The 21,380-nt window shown below is 37.5% G+C and overlaps 1 pseudogene; it reads right to left on the minus strand.

The window, feature by feature from the left end:
• Positions 1–19,845: 19,845 nt before the first annotated feature.
• On the minus strand, positions 19,846–21,104 carry LOC149189374 (exocyst complex component EXO70A1-like; annotated as a pseudogene).
• Positions 21,105–21,380: the final 276 nt, after the last annotated feature.

The following is a 21,380-nucleotide window of genomic DNA, read 5'->3' on the forward strand; positions in this document are numbered from 1 at the left end:
ATTGAGTTGCAGCACCAAGTCCATCATCTCTTCATGATTTTTCTAGCTTTCCAGGACTTCCTTTGTTTGTGGGTGCTGTAACTGAGGCAACTTGAGCTGTTTCTTGAGGGCTGTAATATCCTCATTCTTCTTCTTGATTAACTGTTTAGTAGCCTTGATGTCCTTTGGGTCATGGCCCATTTCAATAACCAGGTCCTCCAAGGACTTTATCCTGGTGTCTTTGGTGCTAGAGGAGGCCTTTTCCAGTTTATACTGGGTTGTCACATTGTCCAATGAATCTTTCAATTTGAAAGTTGCCATGGCCTTTGTTGTGAGGGTAGAGTAGATCATTTCTCCAGCCTGCTTCTGAAATTCGATCTGATCAATGGGATGAACATCCTTAGCCAAGACCTCAAAATTGGTCTTCTTGTAGTCTGCTGAGGTTTTGGGCTACTATACAGTGGGTTGTAGGAATGACACCTGCATTTTTCCTTCTTTGATGTCAAAGGCTAACATCAATCTGTTCTAGTTTGGTGGTGTCATCTTTAGGTACTTAGCATATGTGTCTACCTTCAGCTTTTCATTCCTCATTTTTATTTCCTTAAATCTTTCTTTGATATATGTTTCCTTGTCAGCTCGCCTGACAAAGGAAGACACCTCCACACTCTTCTGTCTTTGTATGATCTGTGTGTTGGAAGTAGATGGCTGCTATGTCTCTACTGATGCGCTGTCTCTGTTGTCTGTTTACTGCTCTGCCCCATTTCCTCAGTGTCAATCCTTTCTTCTGAAGCAATGTTTTCCTCCTGCTCAGACACAGGATTCAGTTTGGGCCTTTTGTTTAGCTTGAACTGCTCATCAGTGGTCTCCATGGTAGAAATTGATGCTTCTTCCCTGTTTCTTTAAGGATTCTTCTCCTCATTGCGAGGGGTCTGAATGACAGGAGGGATGTTCATTGGCTCTCCCAACTTTGGAACCTGCAGGAAAGAGCTCTAGTCAAATTGTTTCTCTAAATCAATCATGGTGTTCTCCACATCCACCATTGTGTTGTCCATGTCAATCAATGTATTCTCTACCCATTCTGATTGATTAGCATACTGTTCAATGTCAGGTCTTGGGTAGTGGATGTAAGGTCCCAGCTTGACCTTTTGTCTGAGCTTGTTTATAACCCCATGAGGGTCATAATGCCAGATGAAACTATTCTTGAATTTCAATTCCTGGAGCATCTTATCAGCCTTAGGTCCAACCTCTCTGGTGTTGCAGATGAAAGGGCCCATTTGGTTTTTCATCTTAAACTGTGTCTTCTTCCTAGCAGCTAGGAAGTTGACCTCATCTGCACTTATGATTTGCCTGAAGTATTCAAGGGAAAATATCCTCATTGGGAGGTATTTAGGCAATTTGTAGGGGGCTAGCTCACAGCCATAGATCCTGATTTCAGTGTGATTCTGGTAGAGGTACCAGTCTCCCACCTTGCTATTCTTGGCCAGTTGCAGTACTCTTTTAATTTCTGGGCTGATTCTAGGCTGAACCTTGGAAGTCAACATGTTCATGACTAGGTATACAAAAGAGTCTATGAAGTCTTTGTATGAGGTGGAAAACTTGTGGACCAAGGGTGTCCATAAGATGACTAATTTTTCCTTTCCCTTGGTGTCCAATTTCTGGATCTTCAAAGGGAATTTATTTGTCTGGTAATAGAGGAACATATGAAACAACACTGAAGAGTATTTGAAAACTCTTTTAGTGGGCAGTCTAGTGAATTGTTCATGCATTCTGTCTGCGATGAACTGGGAATAATCATACAAAATGGCAGGAGGCTTGCCTAGAGTGAAAATGGACAAGAAGGCCCAGTGTGATGTATAGGTCCAACAGGTGTCCAATGGACAAAGGAATCAGATTAGGAGTAGGCTGGATTTACAGTATCTGGTTGATGGATTCACCCATAATGGTGAACAATATCTCATGGTTTGGTACCTCAATAGTCCTATGGATTGGAACATAACAGGCTTGGAAAAAATGTAATATGTCTGGGAATGGGTGGACTTCTGGGAATGTATACTTGGGAAAATTGGATTCCCAAAGGTTTATGTCATCAGCATGGTTTAGGAACCTATCTTTGGCCCAGCAGTGAATTCTTAGAAGGTGGTGTGGGGTGGTTGTATATTTGATTTCGAAGTCTCTGTCTGCCAGGGCCAGGTGGTCGATGTCTAAATGAGGGGTTGTCACTGGTCTAACATCTAGAGAAGTCTGGGCAGCCATTTCTGTAGTAAACTATGGAAATTTGGGTTATATGGCTATTGGAAGTGAAGTTTTGACAATTCTGTAACAGGAGTAGGGTATCAGTAGTTTGTAGGTAGGGGTTTTGGTATTTTAGGAGGGGGAATACTCTCAATTTAAAGGGAATTCAATTAAATTCATTCAATTATTTCATGAATTTAGTGTACGTTTTTAAATGAGAGGGTCATTCTAGTTTTCTGCTTAAATACCTGGAATTTATGGTCGGGGCTGCAAACTGGTTTTAAATGGAGGTTTGCAGAGGCTTCTGCGGCTTTCAGGTGTGTTGTGGTGGCGTTTCGGAAGGTATCTGATGGTTGGTAACTGGTTGCAGGAGCTCTGAGGGTGCAGGTGTGCTTTGGAGGCTTCGCAGTGCAAACAAGTGAAAAAGGGCAAAAATGGGGTGTGAGGGCTTTTAACCGGGAGCGGTTAGAATTGGCGGGGGAATTAAATGAACAGTGGTGATTCTGCTTTATGGCAGGGAGGCGGTATTGGAGGGTATCACACCGCTAATGACGGTCAGGCGGTATTTTTCCAAGGGAAAATGATCTATGCCAGAGGCTGACACGTAGAAAAATGGGCCCGAGCAAAACCGCCCATATCGCGTGCTCTCAGGTAGGTAAAGGTCGGTCATTGAGCACGCGTGATATGGGTGAGGGCCGTTAGATCTGGGGGTGTATGATCCGACGACCGTTGCGTGGCAAAATTGCATGGTTTGAGTGATGGGGCGGAGGTGAGAGGGACCCAAGGGATTAATTACGGTTAAGTGTAATTAACCCATGATTAACTGCGGGTTTATGAAGTAATGTGAGTTTATAAAATATAACGGGTGAAAACAAATTTTCGGGGTTAATAAAGTAATGCGGGGGCTAAATAAAAGTTAGGATAAGAGGTTTAGTGGGTTTTTCGGGGTTTTTAGGGAATTTAACAAATGGAAAGTGATTTTTCCAAGGGGAAAAAGGGTTTCACACTAGGGGAAAGGGATTTTTTGGGAAGGGGGGATGAATGTAGAAGGTAAATTAGCTAGGGAATGTGTGAAACCAAGGGGTAGGAGTCAAAATGAATGGAAATGGTGTCTTCACAAGCCATGAAGGGGAAAAGGGAAATCAATAAGTATATAGTGGGGGGTGAAATGCAATGAAGGGGAAGTTAGGCAAATCAACTTATGAACATGCTTTTCACTTTGATAACTGCTCCAGCACACTGAAACACATAATTAAGCATGATAGTAGTTCTTATGTTTCAAATGACTTGTATTTCTACAACCTTTCTTCTACCTACCCTTTTACCTACCCTAACATTTTTTCTTCACTTCGTTGGGTGCACTTAAGCTAGCAAACCCATTTATTTCCTTTTTCTTTTATGTAATAAACTATCTACTTCTAACCTTATATCTTCCAAGGGCTCAGATTAAATTGATGAGCTCCTTTTATTTCTCTACTTATCTACTAATCTGCCAAGATTAAACTGTTTGGTCATATTTTTATTCTCTAACTATAAACTTGAAATTCAGAGCATGAAGTAGTCAAGATTAAGTAGTTTGACTATCATGGGTTGTGGCGTGTATGACAAGCTACACAAAACCATTATTTAAGACAATAAAGTAAAGAGTAGTGGCACTTGGACTTGCACACTTTACATGATCTATTTTTTGTTTGGAGTTCATATTTTTCATTTTTCGATCTTTTCTTATTTTTCTTGTCCTTTGATATTTCTTTTAGGACATACCCTCTTTACATTTTTTAATTTTAATATGGAAAACGTTTGCAGAAAGAAAAGGTATGTACAATATTACAATACTTAGCCTCATCCAATTCAAAAATTATGAATCCTATCACTATATGACTCTAATAGTGGCTCCACATGGGGATGACATTTCATGGTGAAATGTCAAGAACTCTAAAGACTAGTAGCCTTTGAATTGTGATTGTAGTTACCTTGTAAACTGTGCTTCTATGATTATGCTTTATTGATACTTATGATAGTGAATCCTCTCTCTGGGCTTCAACTTCAAAGGATTACCATCCAATCCAATCTACACTCTGCAATGTTATGTACAATGATGCAAAGTAAAGTGAACTATTGTGAGTCAGTGGAAAAATAATGCTTCAACATCCTACCATTAACAGGTCCTCCTGGTAGATCTGATCCATCTATGTTTGTCAAGAAAAAGGCATTGTTGCCTCTATAGCCATAAATGACATAAGGCCCCTGCCACAAAAAATCAAATTTTCCATGCTTTCCTTTGTCTTCTCTCCTTGAATCCCACTTAAGGACTTTATCTCCTATGTAAAAATCATCTGCTTTAGTCTTTTTATCAAAGACTTTCTTGATTTTTTCCTGGATTACCTGTGATTTTACATATACTTCTTCTTTGGTCTATTGCAAGTGTATGGTCTGATTTATTCTTCTCTGAATATCATTTGGTTCCACCTGTAATTCCTAGATGATCTTCATCACTGGAACTCCCAAGGATGATGGGAAAACTACATCCATCCCATAAACCAGCTGATAGGGTGATGTTCCAATGGACTTCTTAGTAGTCAATCTATCTTCCCATAAGGCATTGACTAACTTCTTGTTCCATGTCTTTTTGTTATCTTCCAACAATTTTTTAATGATGTTGGCTAGGCTTTTGTTGGATGACTTTGCTAGTCCATTACCTTGAGGGTAATAGGTTGTTGAATGGCCAAGGGTGATGTGGTACTTGTTACATAAATCTATCATTCTCTTGGATTTAAAGGCAGCTGCATTATTAGTAATGAGCTTCTAGGGACATCCAAATTTTGATAGGATATTACTCTCTAGGAATGAGATTATGACAGTGTTTGTGCTTGCCTAGAAGGTATGGCCTCTATCCATTTGGTAAAATAGTCAGTGGCTATCAGAATCCACTTGTGTTGAGTTGAGTAGGATGGGTGTATTTATCCAATGAAGTCTAACCCCCATTGTTGAAATGGTGTTTTAGTGGAAATTGGTTTAAGAGGCAAGGGTAAAAGTTTTCTCTTTCCCTCAAATATCTGACATTTATGGCAAGAGGTCACATGTTTCTTAAAATTTGCAAACAAAGTGGGCCAGTAGAAACCAACCCTTAGGATTTTGTCAGTAGTAGTCTTCTAGTACAAGTGTCCTCCACAATCCCCTGTATGAAACTCTCGCATGATTTTATCAGCTTAATTTTTCAATAAAAAATTCAAAAGAATACCACTATTATCTTTCCAAAACAATGCATTATCTATGATACAATACTTTAATGACTTCATCTTTTAAAATCTAGCTTTAGTTCTTGTCAAACCAGGAGGAGCTTGTAAATTTTGTAATACAAATATAATATCTGCATACCAGGGTGAATCAGTAAAAGGTTCACTGATCGGGGGAGTCGCCATCTCTTCCTAATCATCAAGGGCACTAATGAATTTTATATCAAGGGCCTGACAGTTCGATTTAGCCATGAGTTTGGCTAAACTTTGGCCTTTGATAAGCTTAGTTGGCTTTATCTCTATGTCATATTCCAATATTGTGGAAATCCACTTGCCCCTTTTCCCTTCAGGCCCATTTTGTGTCAAAATGTCCTTAACTATAGAATTTGGAACATAAGCAATAATGTGAGAATACAGAATGTGTACTCTAAAGTTTTTGATATCCTTTACTAAAGCTAATGCTTGTTTTTCCATGATATTGTATTTGAGTGTGGCATCTCTTAAGGATTTACTAAAAAATGCAATTGGTTGTTCATATCCTTGGTTTTTCTTTTGCAGCAAGACTGTTGCAATGGTGTGTTCTAAAGAAAAAGAAAAAATTATAAAATCCTTGTTAAAATCAGGACTTATTAGGACTGGAGTCTTGGTTAAGGCTTCCTTGATGGCTTCAAAGGATTGTTTGGCCTCCACTATCCATTTAAGTGCTGAGTCCTTTCTTAGCATGTTATTTAACTCTCTAATAAATTCTGCTAGATTTGAAATGAATCTCCTAAGAAAGTTTATCTTGCCTAGAAATGACTGTAACTCTCTAATGTTTCTAGGATGGGTAATGGTCAAAATGGCCTCTATTCTAGCAGGATCTATTCTAATCCCATCTTTAGATATGATATGTCCCAACAGTTTTCCCTCTTCCAGACCAAAGAGTGTCTTTTTGGGATTTAAAGAAATCCCAAATTTTCTACATTTGATAAATACTCTTCTCAGGTGGTCTAAGTGTTCATTGTCAAATTTAGAGAAGACTGTGATGTCATCCTGGTATACTACTAAGAAATCATTGATCTCCTTGGCAAAAGCTATATCCATAGCTCTTTGAAATGTAGCACCTGCATTCATTAATCCAAAAGGAATCTTCAAATACATGAAGGTACCCCATGGAGTAGTAAATGTAGTTTTGGCTTGGTCCTCAGGTTCGACTAAGATCTGGTTATACCCAGAGAATCCATCTAACAGTGAAATCTTAGATGAGCCTGCTACCCTCTGCAATATATGGTCCATTTTTGGTAGAGGATAGTTATCTTTTAGTGAGACCTTGTTTAAATTTCTAAAACATACACAAAGTCTAATTTCACATGTCTTTTTCCTAGTTGTAACTAAGTTTGAAATCCAGTCTGAGTATCTAATGGGGGTTATTATTTGGGCATCAAACATTCTTTTGACTTCCTTTTCAATAGAGGGCATAAGAACTGGGTTTATTCTCCTAAGTTTCTGTTTGAAAGGTTTATGGTCTTCTTTTAGAGGTATTTTGTGTTGGATTACGCTGGTGTCATAAGATTTTAAGTCTTCATAACTCCATGCGAATACATCCTGGAAATATTTAAACAGATTGATGTATTTAACCTTTTCCTCTGGAGGTAAGGCTTTTGATATTTTGATGAGTTTTGGTTTATCCTCAGTTCCTATGTTAACCTCTTCTATGTCAGCTCTCAGAGGTTCCATTTTGGGTTTCCTAGCGACATCATTAGAGTCAAACAAATCTTCTAAAGGTACTAATCCTTTAGGCAAAAAATAATTTTTCAAATTAAGGATCTCAGGATCATCATTCATTATTTCTTCAATCTCTACATTCTCTAAACTATCTATTTCTACTCTAGTAAATTTAGTTGGTTTAGCTACGTCTAAAATATTTACATCTATGCTACTTTCTATATTATTGTCTACTGTACAGTCAGTGTCTATCTTACAATTATGAAATTCACCTTCGTTGTTCATGAAATCGTAGATCTGAGAATCCTGGGAGAAAATCTGCTAATACTTCAGGTTGTCTAGTATAACAGGCCTATGTCTGACTTTTGCAATGTACTGGTGGTTTGGTTGAAATGGCAATTTACAAGTACTAGAAAAGGTGGCTAGACTGTGAGCCTGCATGTTTTGTTTTCTAGGAATGGCAGCAAAGTTTGATTATAGGAGGTCTTTGATCAAGTCTAAAACATTATTCCTATATCGAGAAAGTCTAGGATTGTTCACAGAGTATTCACCACTAATATGTTTAATAATCAGCTCTAAGTCTCCCATGATGGAAACTCTTTTGGCTCCCAATTTCCTAACCAATTGTAACCCTAGAATTAGGGCTTCATATTCGGCCATGTTATTGGTACATTTGAAGTTCAATCTGAAAGCATGTCCCTCAGCATGATTATTCTCCATATTATGGATCCACACTCCTGCACCAGCCCCTAACCTATTGACAGACCCATCAAAGTCTAGATGCCATAGTGATTCATGGAATATGTTCTCACTGTCAGTTGTTCTGTATTTTAGGTCTTTGGCTGTGATTTCCTTATTATCATTTTCTGCATTGTATAAGATGAAAGAGTCCATATATGAATGCATGGAGTACATGGGAAAGTTTTGTGGTTTTTCCTCATTACTGACCATGTACTTCATCAAGGTTTCCCTGTATAATTTTATTGGTTGGCCAAAAACAAATATGGTGGCATAAGACATATCCAACTGCAAGGATCCCTGTAGTTTTTCTCCCCATGAGCAAGACAAAAGCATTCCATATTTCGGTGGGATGTCTGTGACTACAATGTCCATTAAAATGCTCTTTACAGGGAACTGGACAAGAGGCACACATAAGTCCTTGATCAGACAAAGGCATTTAACCTTGCTGGAGTCAAAAGAAAACAAATCCTTATAAGGCCTGGTAATGTCTAGGTTCAGTCTTTCCATTATTGCCTTTGGCATCAAATTGTGGGATGCCCCTGAGTCCAACATAGCATTATGCAATATTTTATCATGAATGTTTAGGCTAATGTAAAGAGGAGGAACTCCGCCTTGCTGATGAATACCATTGGCCTCAAGGCCAAACAACAATTCAGGCCGATCATCATTTAAGTTAACAGAATCCTCTCCCTCTCCTATGTTTAAAGTTTCAATTATCTATGACCTATAAGATTCATTATTTACTAGTTCGGTCAAAGGAACTGATATATTTAATTTTGCTATTTCATTTTTGATGTTGAAAGGGAGCTGAGGTTTGTTTGTTTGGTTTAGATCTTCCTTAATATGTGCAGTTTGTGTGTCCTTATTCTGTTTCTCAGTAGTAGGCATTTCAGTCTGTGTTTCTACTGTTTTGCCTTGATTTCTCTTATTTTGATTGTTTTCAGTAATTGTCTCTGTTTGGGTTTCAGTGGAGGTTATATCTACAATCTTAGGGGTTGAAGTCTCCGGTGTTCCCCTAGGGAGGATTTGTAACACTTTGTTAACTAGAGCTTCTTTTATTATCTTAGTCTGAGTTTGGATGGATATTTTAATGGGAGTCTTGTTATTCTTTTTACTTCTCAAGCTATATTGTTTATGTACCTCATATATAGCTGACTCATATCCTTGTTTAAAATCAAAAGATTCACCAGATTCTAACTGCAACTGCTGCAACATATATAACTCTTGTTCTTCTTGAGTAAGAAAAACAATGTCTTCCTCTTTGGTTTACAGTAAGTTAATCTGGGTGTCATCCTCTGCTTCTTGGTTCTGTGAATCCTCAACATAGTTCTCTTGCAAGGGGGGCCTAATCTGTTGGTATGGTGTAGCATTCTTTCCAGCATTAGGGTTTTTCCTAAAATTTGGGTTTCTTATTGGGGGTTGCTGTTGTTGATTCTCCCATTGATTTTTCCTCTCCATGTTTTCTAACCTATCCATGATTCTTTCTAAACTCTTAGCTAAAATATCTACTTTTCCATCTGAAGTGGAAGCTTCCTCTTTAAATACAACTTTCTTTTCATTCCTCATTCGTGTTTTCTTAGCTATTAGGTTGGCCTCTACACTAACAGCATTGCTATGCATTTGTTCAAGTGTTTCAGGGTTCCTTTCCCTTATCTATTATGACATGTCAGTGTCAAAACCATCAAGGAACTTAATTAATGCTAGGTCAAGAAGAGGCTTAATGTTGGCTGGAATTGCATTGTAGATACTATTAAACCTAGTGCAATAGTCCTGAATTGACTCATTAGGAGCTCTTCTAATGTTGTCATATTCAGTGTTTGCAATTGGTTTTTCTTTCTCTCCCATCTATCAATGAATAACCTATGAAAATTGGCTAAGTCTACAATATGGTTGGCAGGAAAGGCTTTGAACCATTTCTTTACATCCCTAGTTAAAGTTTGGGCAAAAAACCTCATTTGGACATCTGCTTCATCTATCTCATGCAACTCAAAAAAGTCAGACATCTTGTTTACATGCTGCTAGGCAGTGTAATGACCAGTAACATCAAACAAGAAAATCTTACTCTGATAATCTGCAGGCATGGCATGGAGTTGTGCAGGTAAAACAAGAGGAGCATATCGATTTGCCATTGTTGTGATTCTGGTTTGACTAGGGGGTAAAGTTGTGGTGCTTGAGGAAGGACTTGAAACTGATGGAGGTGAACTAGATGATGATGAAGATAGTTGATTAATAACTGGTTTAGGTGATTGGATTGTGGTAGATATAATTGGTGAAGTTATGGTAAAAGAAGGTGTATTTACAGTGAGTGAAGACTATGTAGAAATTTTAGAGGCAACAATAGTAAGGGCAACTAGTTCAATAGACTATTGAATGTAAGAATCGCCTATATTACTTATCAATTTAGAGGCCCAAGCTTCTATCTTGTCAAAAGTCTCAACAACAAATTTATCTAAATCTGAATGAATAATCCTTTTTGATTCAATGAGTTGAAAAAACTCGGGGTATAAGACTCTTTCATGGATTGCATTCTCAGATTTACTTTTGAATAATGAGAGGTCAAATGACAAATCAAAAGTAAGGTCCTTTAAAGTCGAAAATTCCTCAGGGAGTGAATTGGATCTAACTAACCTGCTACTACTGGCTTGAGTTTCTGTTGTTTTGGGTTGTCTTAAAATTCTCTCTAGGTCATCAACTATAGTCGCATGGTTTGGATCTGGGTTTGCCCTGGTATAGTGAATCTTCATAGGAGCTAGAATTTTAAGTTTTTAAACTGCTTTTATGAAATTTTTGAAAATTTACTTCAGATAATGACCTTAAGGGGATCAAGATTAAATTTAAGGTTTCCTTAAAGTTTTATGAGACTGAGGATCGAAGTCCCCAGTATGATCGCCAGAAATGTTATCACTATGATATTTCTTTTGAAGTATGAAGAAAGAAAAACCAAAGGTAACCACAAACCACTTTTGGAGATCAGAGCCTAGCCTTACTGATGCTCAGAGAGGGCTCTCTCTTTATAATTTAACTTTGTTTTAGTTAAGATGATTTTAGGCTAGTTATTGCTTGCACTTGGGTTTTGTTTTGAAAATTTGGTAGTGGGATCAATTTACTTAGATGGAAAGAAGTTTGGCTTCTACCATTGAGCTATGGAGTCGGATGTCTGACAAACAAGATTGGATTCAGTTCTAAAAATAATGTCTAGAGGGAAAGATAGATGAGTTACTGCAGATCTCAGAGGCTAAGTGGTGAATGGCTTCAAATCGGATCCAGGGAGCAATTAAGGGTTCCCTAGGCCAGACTTTGGAAGGAATGAAAGAAGTCAACCGGGATGGGAGAGCAGTTAAGAGTTCTCAAATCCGGGTATCAGAAGAAAACATGTAACCAAACAACTATGCAAAACAGAGTGTAATTAAACAAATTTTGAGTGATATTTCCAGTTGATTCATTTAGATTTTATAACACATTTAAGATTATGAAAACACATAAGAAAGTTAACACAATCACACAAAGAAAGTACTTCATTGCAAATGGCTCATCTCATGAATCCTGTAGTGAAATGCTTTTATTACTTGCTCTAGTCCGTTGACTTGAAAATGATACAATCACCCTTAGGTTCAAGATCAAAATAACTCTACAAATGTAAAATAATCCACCCTAATCGAATTTTGAAGTATTTATACAAAAGGAATTACAAAATATCTAAAACTGTATTTGGAACTAATCTAGGAAAAAAGAAATATCTTCTTGCAAGAAGATAGAGACAACTATTGAACTGTTTCATGCTGTCCCTTTTATTTTGGTTTTGCTCGCTGTGGAATTTGATTTTTAGCCCTTTATGCTGCTAGGTTGTTTGGCTTTCACGTTGGGTGCCCTGTTTTACTTTAACCTTTCACCCGATACTCTTTCATCTGATACACTTTAACCCTGCTAACCCGTCAATATCCTTTTACCCTGTTATTTCACTTTTTACTGTACATTTATAATTTACTGTGTTTTTACTACAGTAAATCATTCAGTTTGTGTAATATTTCTTCATCTGGTAATTGGATATTGATAATTTTTTTGTATATTTCATCTTCCTCTGTATATTTGGCAAAAGTGGGCTTATTAATAAACAAGTGTTTTACCTCATGCTAGAGGTAAAACAAGTTTTCAAATGTTTGGTACAAGACTTTGCCTGTTGGCATGCCCTTCATAGATGAAGTGATCACCTATTCTTTGGCCACTTCCCTGATCTTTTTGTTGTAATCTGTCTATGTCATTAACTTGTCATTTATAACTAAAGGATTAGGTAATCCCTTTTCTTTCAATAGCTCAAACTTAGCCATGAACCTATCAATGGCTAGCTACATGTTCTGACACTTATCTTCTAAATTCATCATCAAGTTCCTCTTGGTGAGGACTCTCCTGACTTCCAAAATGGTACCTGTCCTATCAGGTATCTCAAGCTCTTGCAATTCATATTTATTCTTGGAGTTGAGGAAGTGGATGATTCTTGCTGCTTCCTCTGGCATATCTCCAAGTTCTATTTTAACCCTTTCAATTGATTCTATTGCCTGCTTGATCAAATCAATCTGTTCAAATATGACCTGGATGGATGGCCAAATATCATTGACCGAGTCAATAATATTGGCCCACAATTTCTCTTTAGCCCTTCCTATTGGCTCAGTCAAGGTCAGTTCTTTCTCCAGGCCTTTTATCCTCTCATTCATCCTCGCAACCTTTTTTTGCTCTTCTTTATGCATAATTTGGGCAACTTTGTAATCTGTCTCAAGGTTGTTGACTTTCTCCTTCAATTTTTTCATCTCATTGGTCTGAATGGACATTTCTTCCATTTCTTTGACCAACTTGTTTGCTTCATCACCTATGGTACCTGTTGTTGTTGATGTAGTCAAAGTTGATGTTGTTAATGCAAAGGCCATTGGACTAGTGGGAGCTAATGTTGCTGCCAGAGTGGAAGGTACAACTGTGGTCACTGTTGGAATGATAGTTGGAGGAGCACTATCAATAGTAGCTTGTTTGAGCTGAATCAAGCTTTCTAGTTCATTTTCCATCTCCTTCAACTGGTCATTGAGTTGCAGCACCAAGTCCATCATCTCTTCATGATTTGTCTGGCTTTCCAGGACTTCCTTTGTTTGTGGGTGTTGTAACTGAGGCAGCTTGAGTTGTTTCTTGAGGGCTGCAATATCCTCATTCTTCTTCTTGATTAACTATTTAGCAGCCTTGATGTCCTTTGGGTCATGGCCCATTTCAATAACCAGGTCCTCCAATGACTTTATCTTGGTGTCTTTGGCGCTGGAGGAGGCCTTTTCCAGTTTATACTGGGCTGTCACATTGTCCAATGAATATTTCAATTTGAATGTTGTCATGGCCTTTGCTGTGAGGGTGGAGTAGATCATTTCTCCAGCCTGCTTGTGAAATTTTAGCTGATCAATGGGATGAACATCCCTATCCAAGACCTCAAAATTGGTCTTCTTGTAGTCTGCTGAGATTTTGGGCTGCTGTATAGTGGGCTATAGGAATGAAACCTACATTTTTCCTTCTTTGATGTCAAAGGCTGACATCAATCTATTTTGGTTTGGTGGTGTCATCTTCAGGTACTTGGCATATGTGTCTTCCTTCAGCTTTTCATTCCTCATTTTTATTTCCTTGAATCTTTCTTTGATATCTATTTCCTTGTTAGCTAGCCTGACAAAGGAAGACACCTCCACACTCTTCTATCTCTGTATAATCTGTGTGCTAGAAGTAGATGGTTGTTGTGTCTCTGCTGATGTAGCTGTCTCTGTTGTCTATTTACAGCTCTGCCCCATTTCCTCAGTGTAAATCCTTTCTTCTGAAGCAATGTTTTCCTCCTACTCAGACACAAGATTCAATTTGGGCCATTTGTTTAGCTTGAACTACACATCAATGGTCTCCATGGTAGAACTTGATGCTTCTTCCCTGTTTCTTTTAGGATTCTTCTCCTCATTGAGAGGGGTCTGAATGATAGGAGGGATGTTCATTGGCTCTCCCAACTCTGGAACCTACAGGAAAGAGCTCTGATCAAATTGTTTCTCTAAATCAATCATGGTGTTCTCCACATCCACCATTGTGTTGTCCATGTCAATCAATGTATTCTCTACCCATTCTAAATGATTAGCATACTGTTAAATGTCAAGTCTTGGGTAGTGGACATAAGGTCCTAGCTTGAGCTCTGTCTGAGCTTTTTTATATCCCCATGAGGGTCATAATGCTAGATGAAACTATTCTTGAATTTCAATTCTTGGAGCATCTTATCAGCCTCAGGTCCAACCTCTCTAGTGTTGCAGATGAAAGGGCCCATTTGGTTTTTCATCTTAAACTGTGTCTTCTTCCTAGTAGCTAGGAAGTTGACCTCATCTGCACTTATGATTTTCCTGAAGTATTCAAGGGAAAATATCCTCATTGGGAGGTATTTAGGCAATTTGTAGGGGGCTAGGTCACAACCATAGATCCTAATTTCAACGTGATTATGGTAGAGATACTAGTCTCCCACCTTGATATTCTTGGCCAGTTGCAGTACTCTTTTAATTTATGGGCTGATTCTATGCTGAAACTTGGAATTCAACATGTTCATGACTAGGTATAAAAAAGAGTCTATGAAGTCTTTGTATGAGGTGGAAAACTTGTGGACCAAGGGTGTCCATAAGATGACTAATCTTTCCTTTCCCTTGGTGTCCAATTTCTCGATCTTCAAAGGGAATTTATCTGTCTAGTAATAGAGGAACATATGAAACAACACTAAAGAGTATTTGAAAACTCTTTCAGTGGGCAGTGTAGTGAGATGTTCATGCATTCTATCTGCAATGAACTGGGCATAATCATACAAAATGGTAGGAGGCTTGCCTGGAGTGAAAATGGACAAGAAGGCCATGATGACCTCATCCACAAACTCATCTGATGTGCATCCTAGGATGCATGAAATCATGGTGATTATTCTCCTGCCAATCTCTGAAAAAACAGTGGCAACATAGGATGGAATGTCTTTAGGATTACGACACTCCTCAATGATGAAATTCTGAAATATTTGTTTGATCCTATCTGGGCCAAGTGTGATGCATAGGTCCAACAGGCGTCCAATGGACAAAGGAGTCAGATTAGGAGTAGGCTAGATTTGAAGAATCTAGTTGATGGATTCAGCGGTAATGGTGAACAATATCTCATGGTTTGGTGCCTCAATAGCCCTATGGCTTGGAACATAACAAGCTTGGCAAAAATGTACTATGTCTGGGAATGGGTGGACTTCTGGGAATGTATACTTGGGAAAATTGGATTCCCAAAGGTTTATATCATCAACATGGTTTAGGAACCTATCTTTAGCCCGGCAGTGAATTCTCAGAAGGTGGCGTGGAGTGGCTATATCTTTGATTTGGAAGTCTCTGTCTGCCAGGGCTAGGTGCTCGATGTCTAATTGAGGGGTTGTCACTGGTCTAACATCTAGAGAAGCCTGGGCAACCATTTCTGTAGTAAAGTATGGAAATTTGAGTTATATGGCTACTGGAAGTGAAGTTTTGACAATTCTATAACAGGAGTAGGGTATCAGTAATTTGTAGGTAGGGGTTTTTGGTATTTTAGGAGGGGGAGTACTCTCAATTTAAAGGGGAATTCAATTAAATTCATTCAACTATTTCATGAATTTAGTGTACATTTTTAAATGAGAGGGTTGTTCTATTTTTCTGCTTAAATACCTGGAATTTATGGTCGGGGCTGCAAATTGGTTTTAAATGGAGTTTGCAGAGGCTTCTGTGGCTTTCAGGTGTGTTGTGGTGGCGTTTCGAAAAGTATTCGGCGGTTGGTAACTGATCGCAAGATCTCTGAGGACACAGTTGTGCTTTGGAGGCTTCGTTGTGCAAACAAGCGAAAAAGGGCAAAAATGGGGTGTGAGGGCTTTTAACCAGAGCGGTTAGAATTGGGGGGGAAATTAAATGAACATTGGTGGTTTTGCTTTATGGCGGGGAGGCGGTATTGGAGGGTATTGCACCGCTTATGAGGGTCGGGCAGTATTTTACCGAGGGAACACAATCTATTCCGAAGGCTGACATGTAGCAAAATGGGCCTGAGAAAAACCACCCATATCGTGTGCTCTCAAGCCGGTAAAGGTCGGGCATAGAGCGGGCGCGATATGGGTGAGGACTGTTAGATCTGGGGGTGGATGATCTAACGGTCATCGCGTGGCAAAGTTGCACGGTTTGAGTGATGGGACGAAGGTTAGCGAGACCCATGGGATTAATTACGGTTAAGTGTAATTAACCCATGATTAACTGCAGGTTTAGGAAGTAAAGTGGGTTTATAAAATATAATGGGTGAAAACGAATTTTCGGGGTTAATAAAGTAATGCGAGGGGGGAATAAAAGTTAGGATAAGAGGTTTAGTGGGTTTTTCAAGGTTTTTAGGGTATTTAACAAATGGAAAGTGATTTTTCCAAGGGGAAAAAGAGTTTCACACTAGGGGAAAGGGATTTTTTGGGAAGGAGTATGAATGTAGAAGGTAAATTGGCTAGGGAATGTGTGAAACCAAGGGGTAGGATTCAAAATGAATGGAAATGGTGTCTTCACAAGCCATGAAGGGGTAAAAGGGAAATCGGTAAGTATATAGTGAGGGGTGAAATGCAATGAAGGGGAAGTTAGGCAAATCAGCTTATGAACATGCTTTTCACTTTGATAACTGCTCCTGCACACTGAAACACATAGTTAAGCATGATAGTAGTGCTTATGTTTCAAATGACTTGTATTTCTGCAACCTTTCTTCTACCTACCCTAACATTTTTTCTTCACTTTGTTGGGTGCACTTAAGCTAGAAAACCCATTTCTTTCCTTTTTCTTTTATGTAATAAACTATCTACTTCTAACCTTATATCTTCCAAGGGCTCAGATTAAACTGATGAGCTCCTTTTATTTCTATACCTATCTACTAATCTGCCAAGATTAAACTGTTTGGTTAGATTTTTATTCTCTAACTATAAACTTGAAATTCAGAGCATGAAGTAGTCAAGATTAAGCAGATTGACTATCATGGGTTGTGGCATGTATGACAAGCTGCACACAACCATTATTTAAAACAGTAAAGTAATGGGTTGTGGCATGTATGACAAGCTGCACACAACCATTATTTAAAACAATAAAGTAAAGAGTAGTGACACTTGTACTTGCACACTTTCATGATCTGTTTTTTGTTTGGGGTTCATATTTTTTCATTTTTTGATCTTTTCTTATTTTTCTTATCCTTTGATATTTTTTTTAAGACATACCCTCTTTACATTTTTAAATTTTAATATGGAAAACATTTGCAGAAAGCAAAGGTATGTACAATATTAGAAGACTTAACCTCAACGAATTCAAAATTATGAATCATATCACTATAGGACTCTAACGGAAACGACACAAGATCATAATCTAAAACAAATATCATCTCTTGATTCCCATACACAATAAATAATATTCGATGAAGGTTAAATCTCAACCACACAATTTTTTTTAATAATTAATTATTAATATATAAACCCTATTTCAAAATAACCCACACTTATCAACCTAATTATTTAGTTTTAAAATTTTTCTTTTAATTTTTTTTTTTTAACACAATTTCCTTATAAAACGTACATATACCTATAAAAGCATTCTTAGATGAGAATTTTTTAAGCAATTTTAATTTCAATTTAAACTAATATAATATAAAAAGGAATTATTAATTTACACAAAATTCTACCTTTACTTCATATTAATTTGTTGTCCTTTGAAATCCATTACTCTTCTTAAAGCCGCGGACCAGAAAGGTAGAGTGACTCCATAGCATAGCCGAATATATATATATATTTTTTGATAAATTAAAATGCTTCGCCCCCAATAAAGCCCTGCAAAATTCAAATTCGTTTTGAAAAATATAGTTGTCAAATGAACGGAAAGAAACAATCCCAAGAACCCTTATACAGAGTTTCGAGTCCATAGAATCTTTGAACCTCACATGGCGACTCACCATATTCCTCAGCGTATTTTCACACTCATGTTTTAAGGATATCCTTTTAGAACTCACAACGTGATTTATAAGAGATATGAGTACCATTCGCTAGCCATAAATGCCGACACCCTACGCTATAAATCAAGTTATATATTCTCTCTCAAAACGAGAGCAAATTTTATTTTCTATGCTATAAACTCATAAATGCGCCTAGGCAGTATATGCCCACCGCTAGATAATGTACATGTTTCGATCCAACAGTAGGAATATACTGCCCAAACACATTTATGAGCCTATAGCATAGCAAATAAGGCTCGCCATTTGAAAGGGCGAGTCTTATTTGTTATGCTATAGACTCATAAATGCACTTGGGTAGTAAATTCCCACCGCTGGATAATGTACTTGTTTCGATCCAACGGTGGGCATATACTGCCCAGACATATTTATGAGTCTATGGCATAGAAAATAAGGCTCACCATTTGAGAGGGAGAGCCTTATTTGCTATGCTATAGACTCATAAATGCCCCTGGGCAGTATATGCCCACCGGTGGATAATGTACTTGTTTTGATCCAACGGTGGGCATATACTTCCCGTATGCATTTGGAATGTCAAACATGGAATATTATATATATTTCATGAAAGGGACAAAAAGAACGAAAAAAAACATTTAGTTTCTTGCTTGATATGGCACTGCTTGCATGTTGAATTGCACAAACATAGGATTTTAAGCATATTATTTAAAATATTTTTAATAGTAGTTATACATTAAAAGGCTAAGATTTATGTTAAAATTATTTATGTATTTTTTAATTAAAAAAGTTATTTTTATGAATATAAGCTATGGTTGATATTTGATATTAATAAGTCATAATATTCATATTATTGTAACAAATTCTATTTACATGTTAAAAAATTTAATAGTTAAAAAATTTATTGCAAATTGATATTTACATTTTTTATAATTACTAATAATAATAATTTAAAATAAAATATAATTTTGTGATTCTTTTTCACTATTTTAAATTATTATGAGATATTTTTATGATGTTTATAGGCATGTTTCAACTGCACTAGTTAGTAAGTAAAGGTTTGCAAAGAAACTTGTGAAAATTTATAACACTTTTGATCCAAAAAAAAATTAATTAAACATGTATAAATACATCGAACAAATCTGAAATTGCATATAAAAGTTGCTGCCATGTTTGGAACGAATGTTGTTTCGTCCACTCCTAAGGAAATTCAAGATGAGATATATTTTGCATGGACATCAGAACCAATAAACCAACAAGCAGTGTTGAAAACGACTGTAGAATAAATATGCAAGGCAAGCCACAAGAGTCAATCCTAAAAAAGGTCTCTGATAGTCTCTAGGTTCCCTACTTTTTATGTTTTGAAAATGATGTTTCCCTTCAAATGATACAATAGATATAGAATAGATCAGTGCATATGGTGAAATATTCCAAGCCATTCTTTGGTAAATGAACAGTAATATGAATGCCATTGGCTTTGGAAAAATCATTATTCCACCTACAACAAAAAGCTACAACCTATGTCCTGTAGTCAGCTTGTCTAAAGTACAAGCGAGGAGTCGAGTATTTAGTATGCAAAACACACTGACAATCAGAAACATGTTAAACTCTTTCAAGTATTTGGGTTTCAGTGCTATAATAAAACTTCCAATCAAAACAAGAGGTGGAGAGCAAAAAACAATTAGAAACAAGTAATTCGAGGAAATACATGCAAGCTGACTCATGCACTTAGTTTCCTTGGTAATATAGGCTCACTGAAAATAGAAAATAGGAAGAATCGTTATGTATAATCTCACATGACAATTAGTCACAATCATCAATCTTTCATAAGATTGAAAATAATGTTCAAACTTAGATTTACATATAGCAGGGGTCGACGGATCTTGATCCTTACAACCAAGCTTTGTCTAATTTGAAGGGTTTTAATGTGATGCTTGTAATTGAAAGATATCTTTCACTTACGATGATATTTAATTCCATAATAGGATTCCCCTTCCTTCTCAGATCTCCTTGAACTTATCTCGGATCTCCTTGAACTTAGGATTATTAATTGTTGTGAAACAAATCGATGAGATGTGTTTTCAAGTCTTCAGGAGCGTTCTTAATATACATGTTAGAGTGATTCCCACTCGTCAAATACTTTATGAGTCTTCCCAAGAAGGAATGATAAGTTGATATCATCTTCTCTGGAATTGAAATCCTAAACTCCTCCTCGAGCTACAAATCCAGGACCATCCAACTAGAATGTCTCCTAAGCACCTCTTGAATTGCGAAATTGGAACCCTTGAATCTATTCTCCAGGGAGTGTTGTGACATGCCACTGGAAAAATCACCCCTTACATTAATTTCTTCATCCCTAAAGCAATTGAGGGAAGGCCACTCTCTGGTAATTTTCCACATATTGCCTCATATTTCCATGACTCTTCCTCAACCAACCATAATAGCGCAACGCTAAGAGCTTCAAACCCTTCACCTTTTCGACAATGTAATGAAGATTGTTTGTGAGAAACAAATATGACAAGGAAAAATCCTAGTAGAGGTTAGATTTCACATGTAACTTACATTGTAGACTTGTAATAATAAATTATAGTCTCAACGAGAGAGCACAGGCTGGGCTCCCTAGTTCATCATCATGCCCATCCAATTCCCCAAGCAAGTCCATGAAATTGTTAGGTAGGCCCTTGGAGATGCTAGTGGGATCATTGGTTGTTATGTTGATGAGAGTCTCCTTGTAATTAGACAGAAAAATAGATAATTCATAACATACCTTATAAGTCGATGAATCGTTCCTCCCGGTACTGGGGTGTTTGAATTCTCTACCTAGATTGCATTCTCAAATTCCCTCAAAATCCCTCGTGCCCAATTCTCGAGATGAACGATGATGACAAACGCTTGCTTCCTCATGCTCGTACATGATTTGTGGCAATAAACAGTGTTGATGTTGGACATTAGCTTCCATAGAGTCTCGTACATGTTGAGCACCCTGAAGAGCGTTTCACTCGATTTTTTTCTCATCGACACATATTCACCAAACACTAGAAGATTCGTCATTGGTCCCTTGACAACCTCAGAAAAATAGAAATTTTTGACATTGTTAAGCCCTGCAAATATCTCGTCGCAATGTTGTTTCTCACTGGGGAAGAGGACCCTTACTGCAATTCTCACAATGCGTATCCACTTCCTAATGTTGATGTCGATAATGCCCCACTCCATCTTCTGCACATCGCTTGTACTGATTCACTTAGTCCTTATTTTGTTGAGACACCCTTCGATTAGAGGCCTTCTTGTGAGCCCGCATATTCGTATGCAATCATCCAATACACATTGGAAACCACATGCTTCACTATGCTACGAAGTTGCAACACAAGATTTACCGACATCAAGTCGATTTCACAAATCTTGTCGGTGTTAGAATTACAACCCCATTGTTGCTTTCATCTTCGTTTCTCAAACCATCATCCAATGAACCCTGCCTTTAGTTGTCGTCGT

This window comes from Pinus tabuliformis, chromosome 3_1 (assembly GCF_031772625.1).
Source record: "Pinus tabuliformis cultivar Carrire ecotype Pingquan chromosome 3_1, CPIR1, whole genome shotgun sequence".
In the NCBI taxonomy this organism is placed as follows: Eukaryota; Viridiplantae; Streptophyta; class Pinopsida; order Pinales; family Pinaceae; genus Pinus; species Pinus tabuliformis.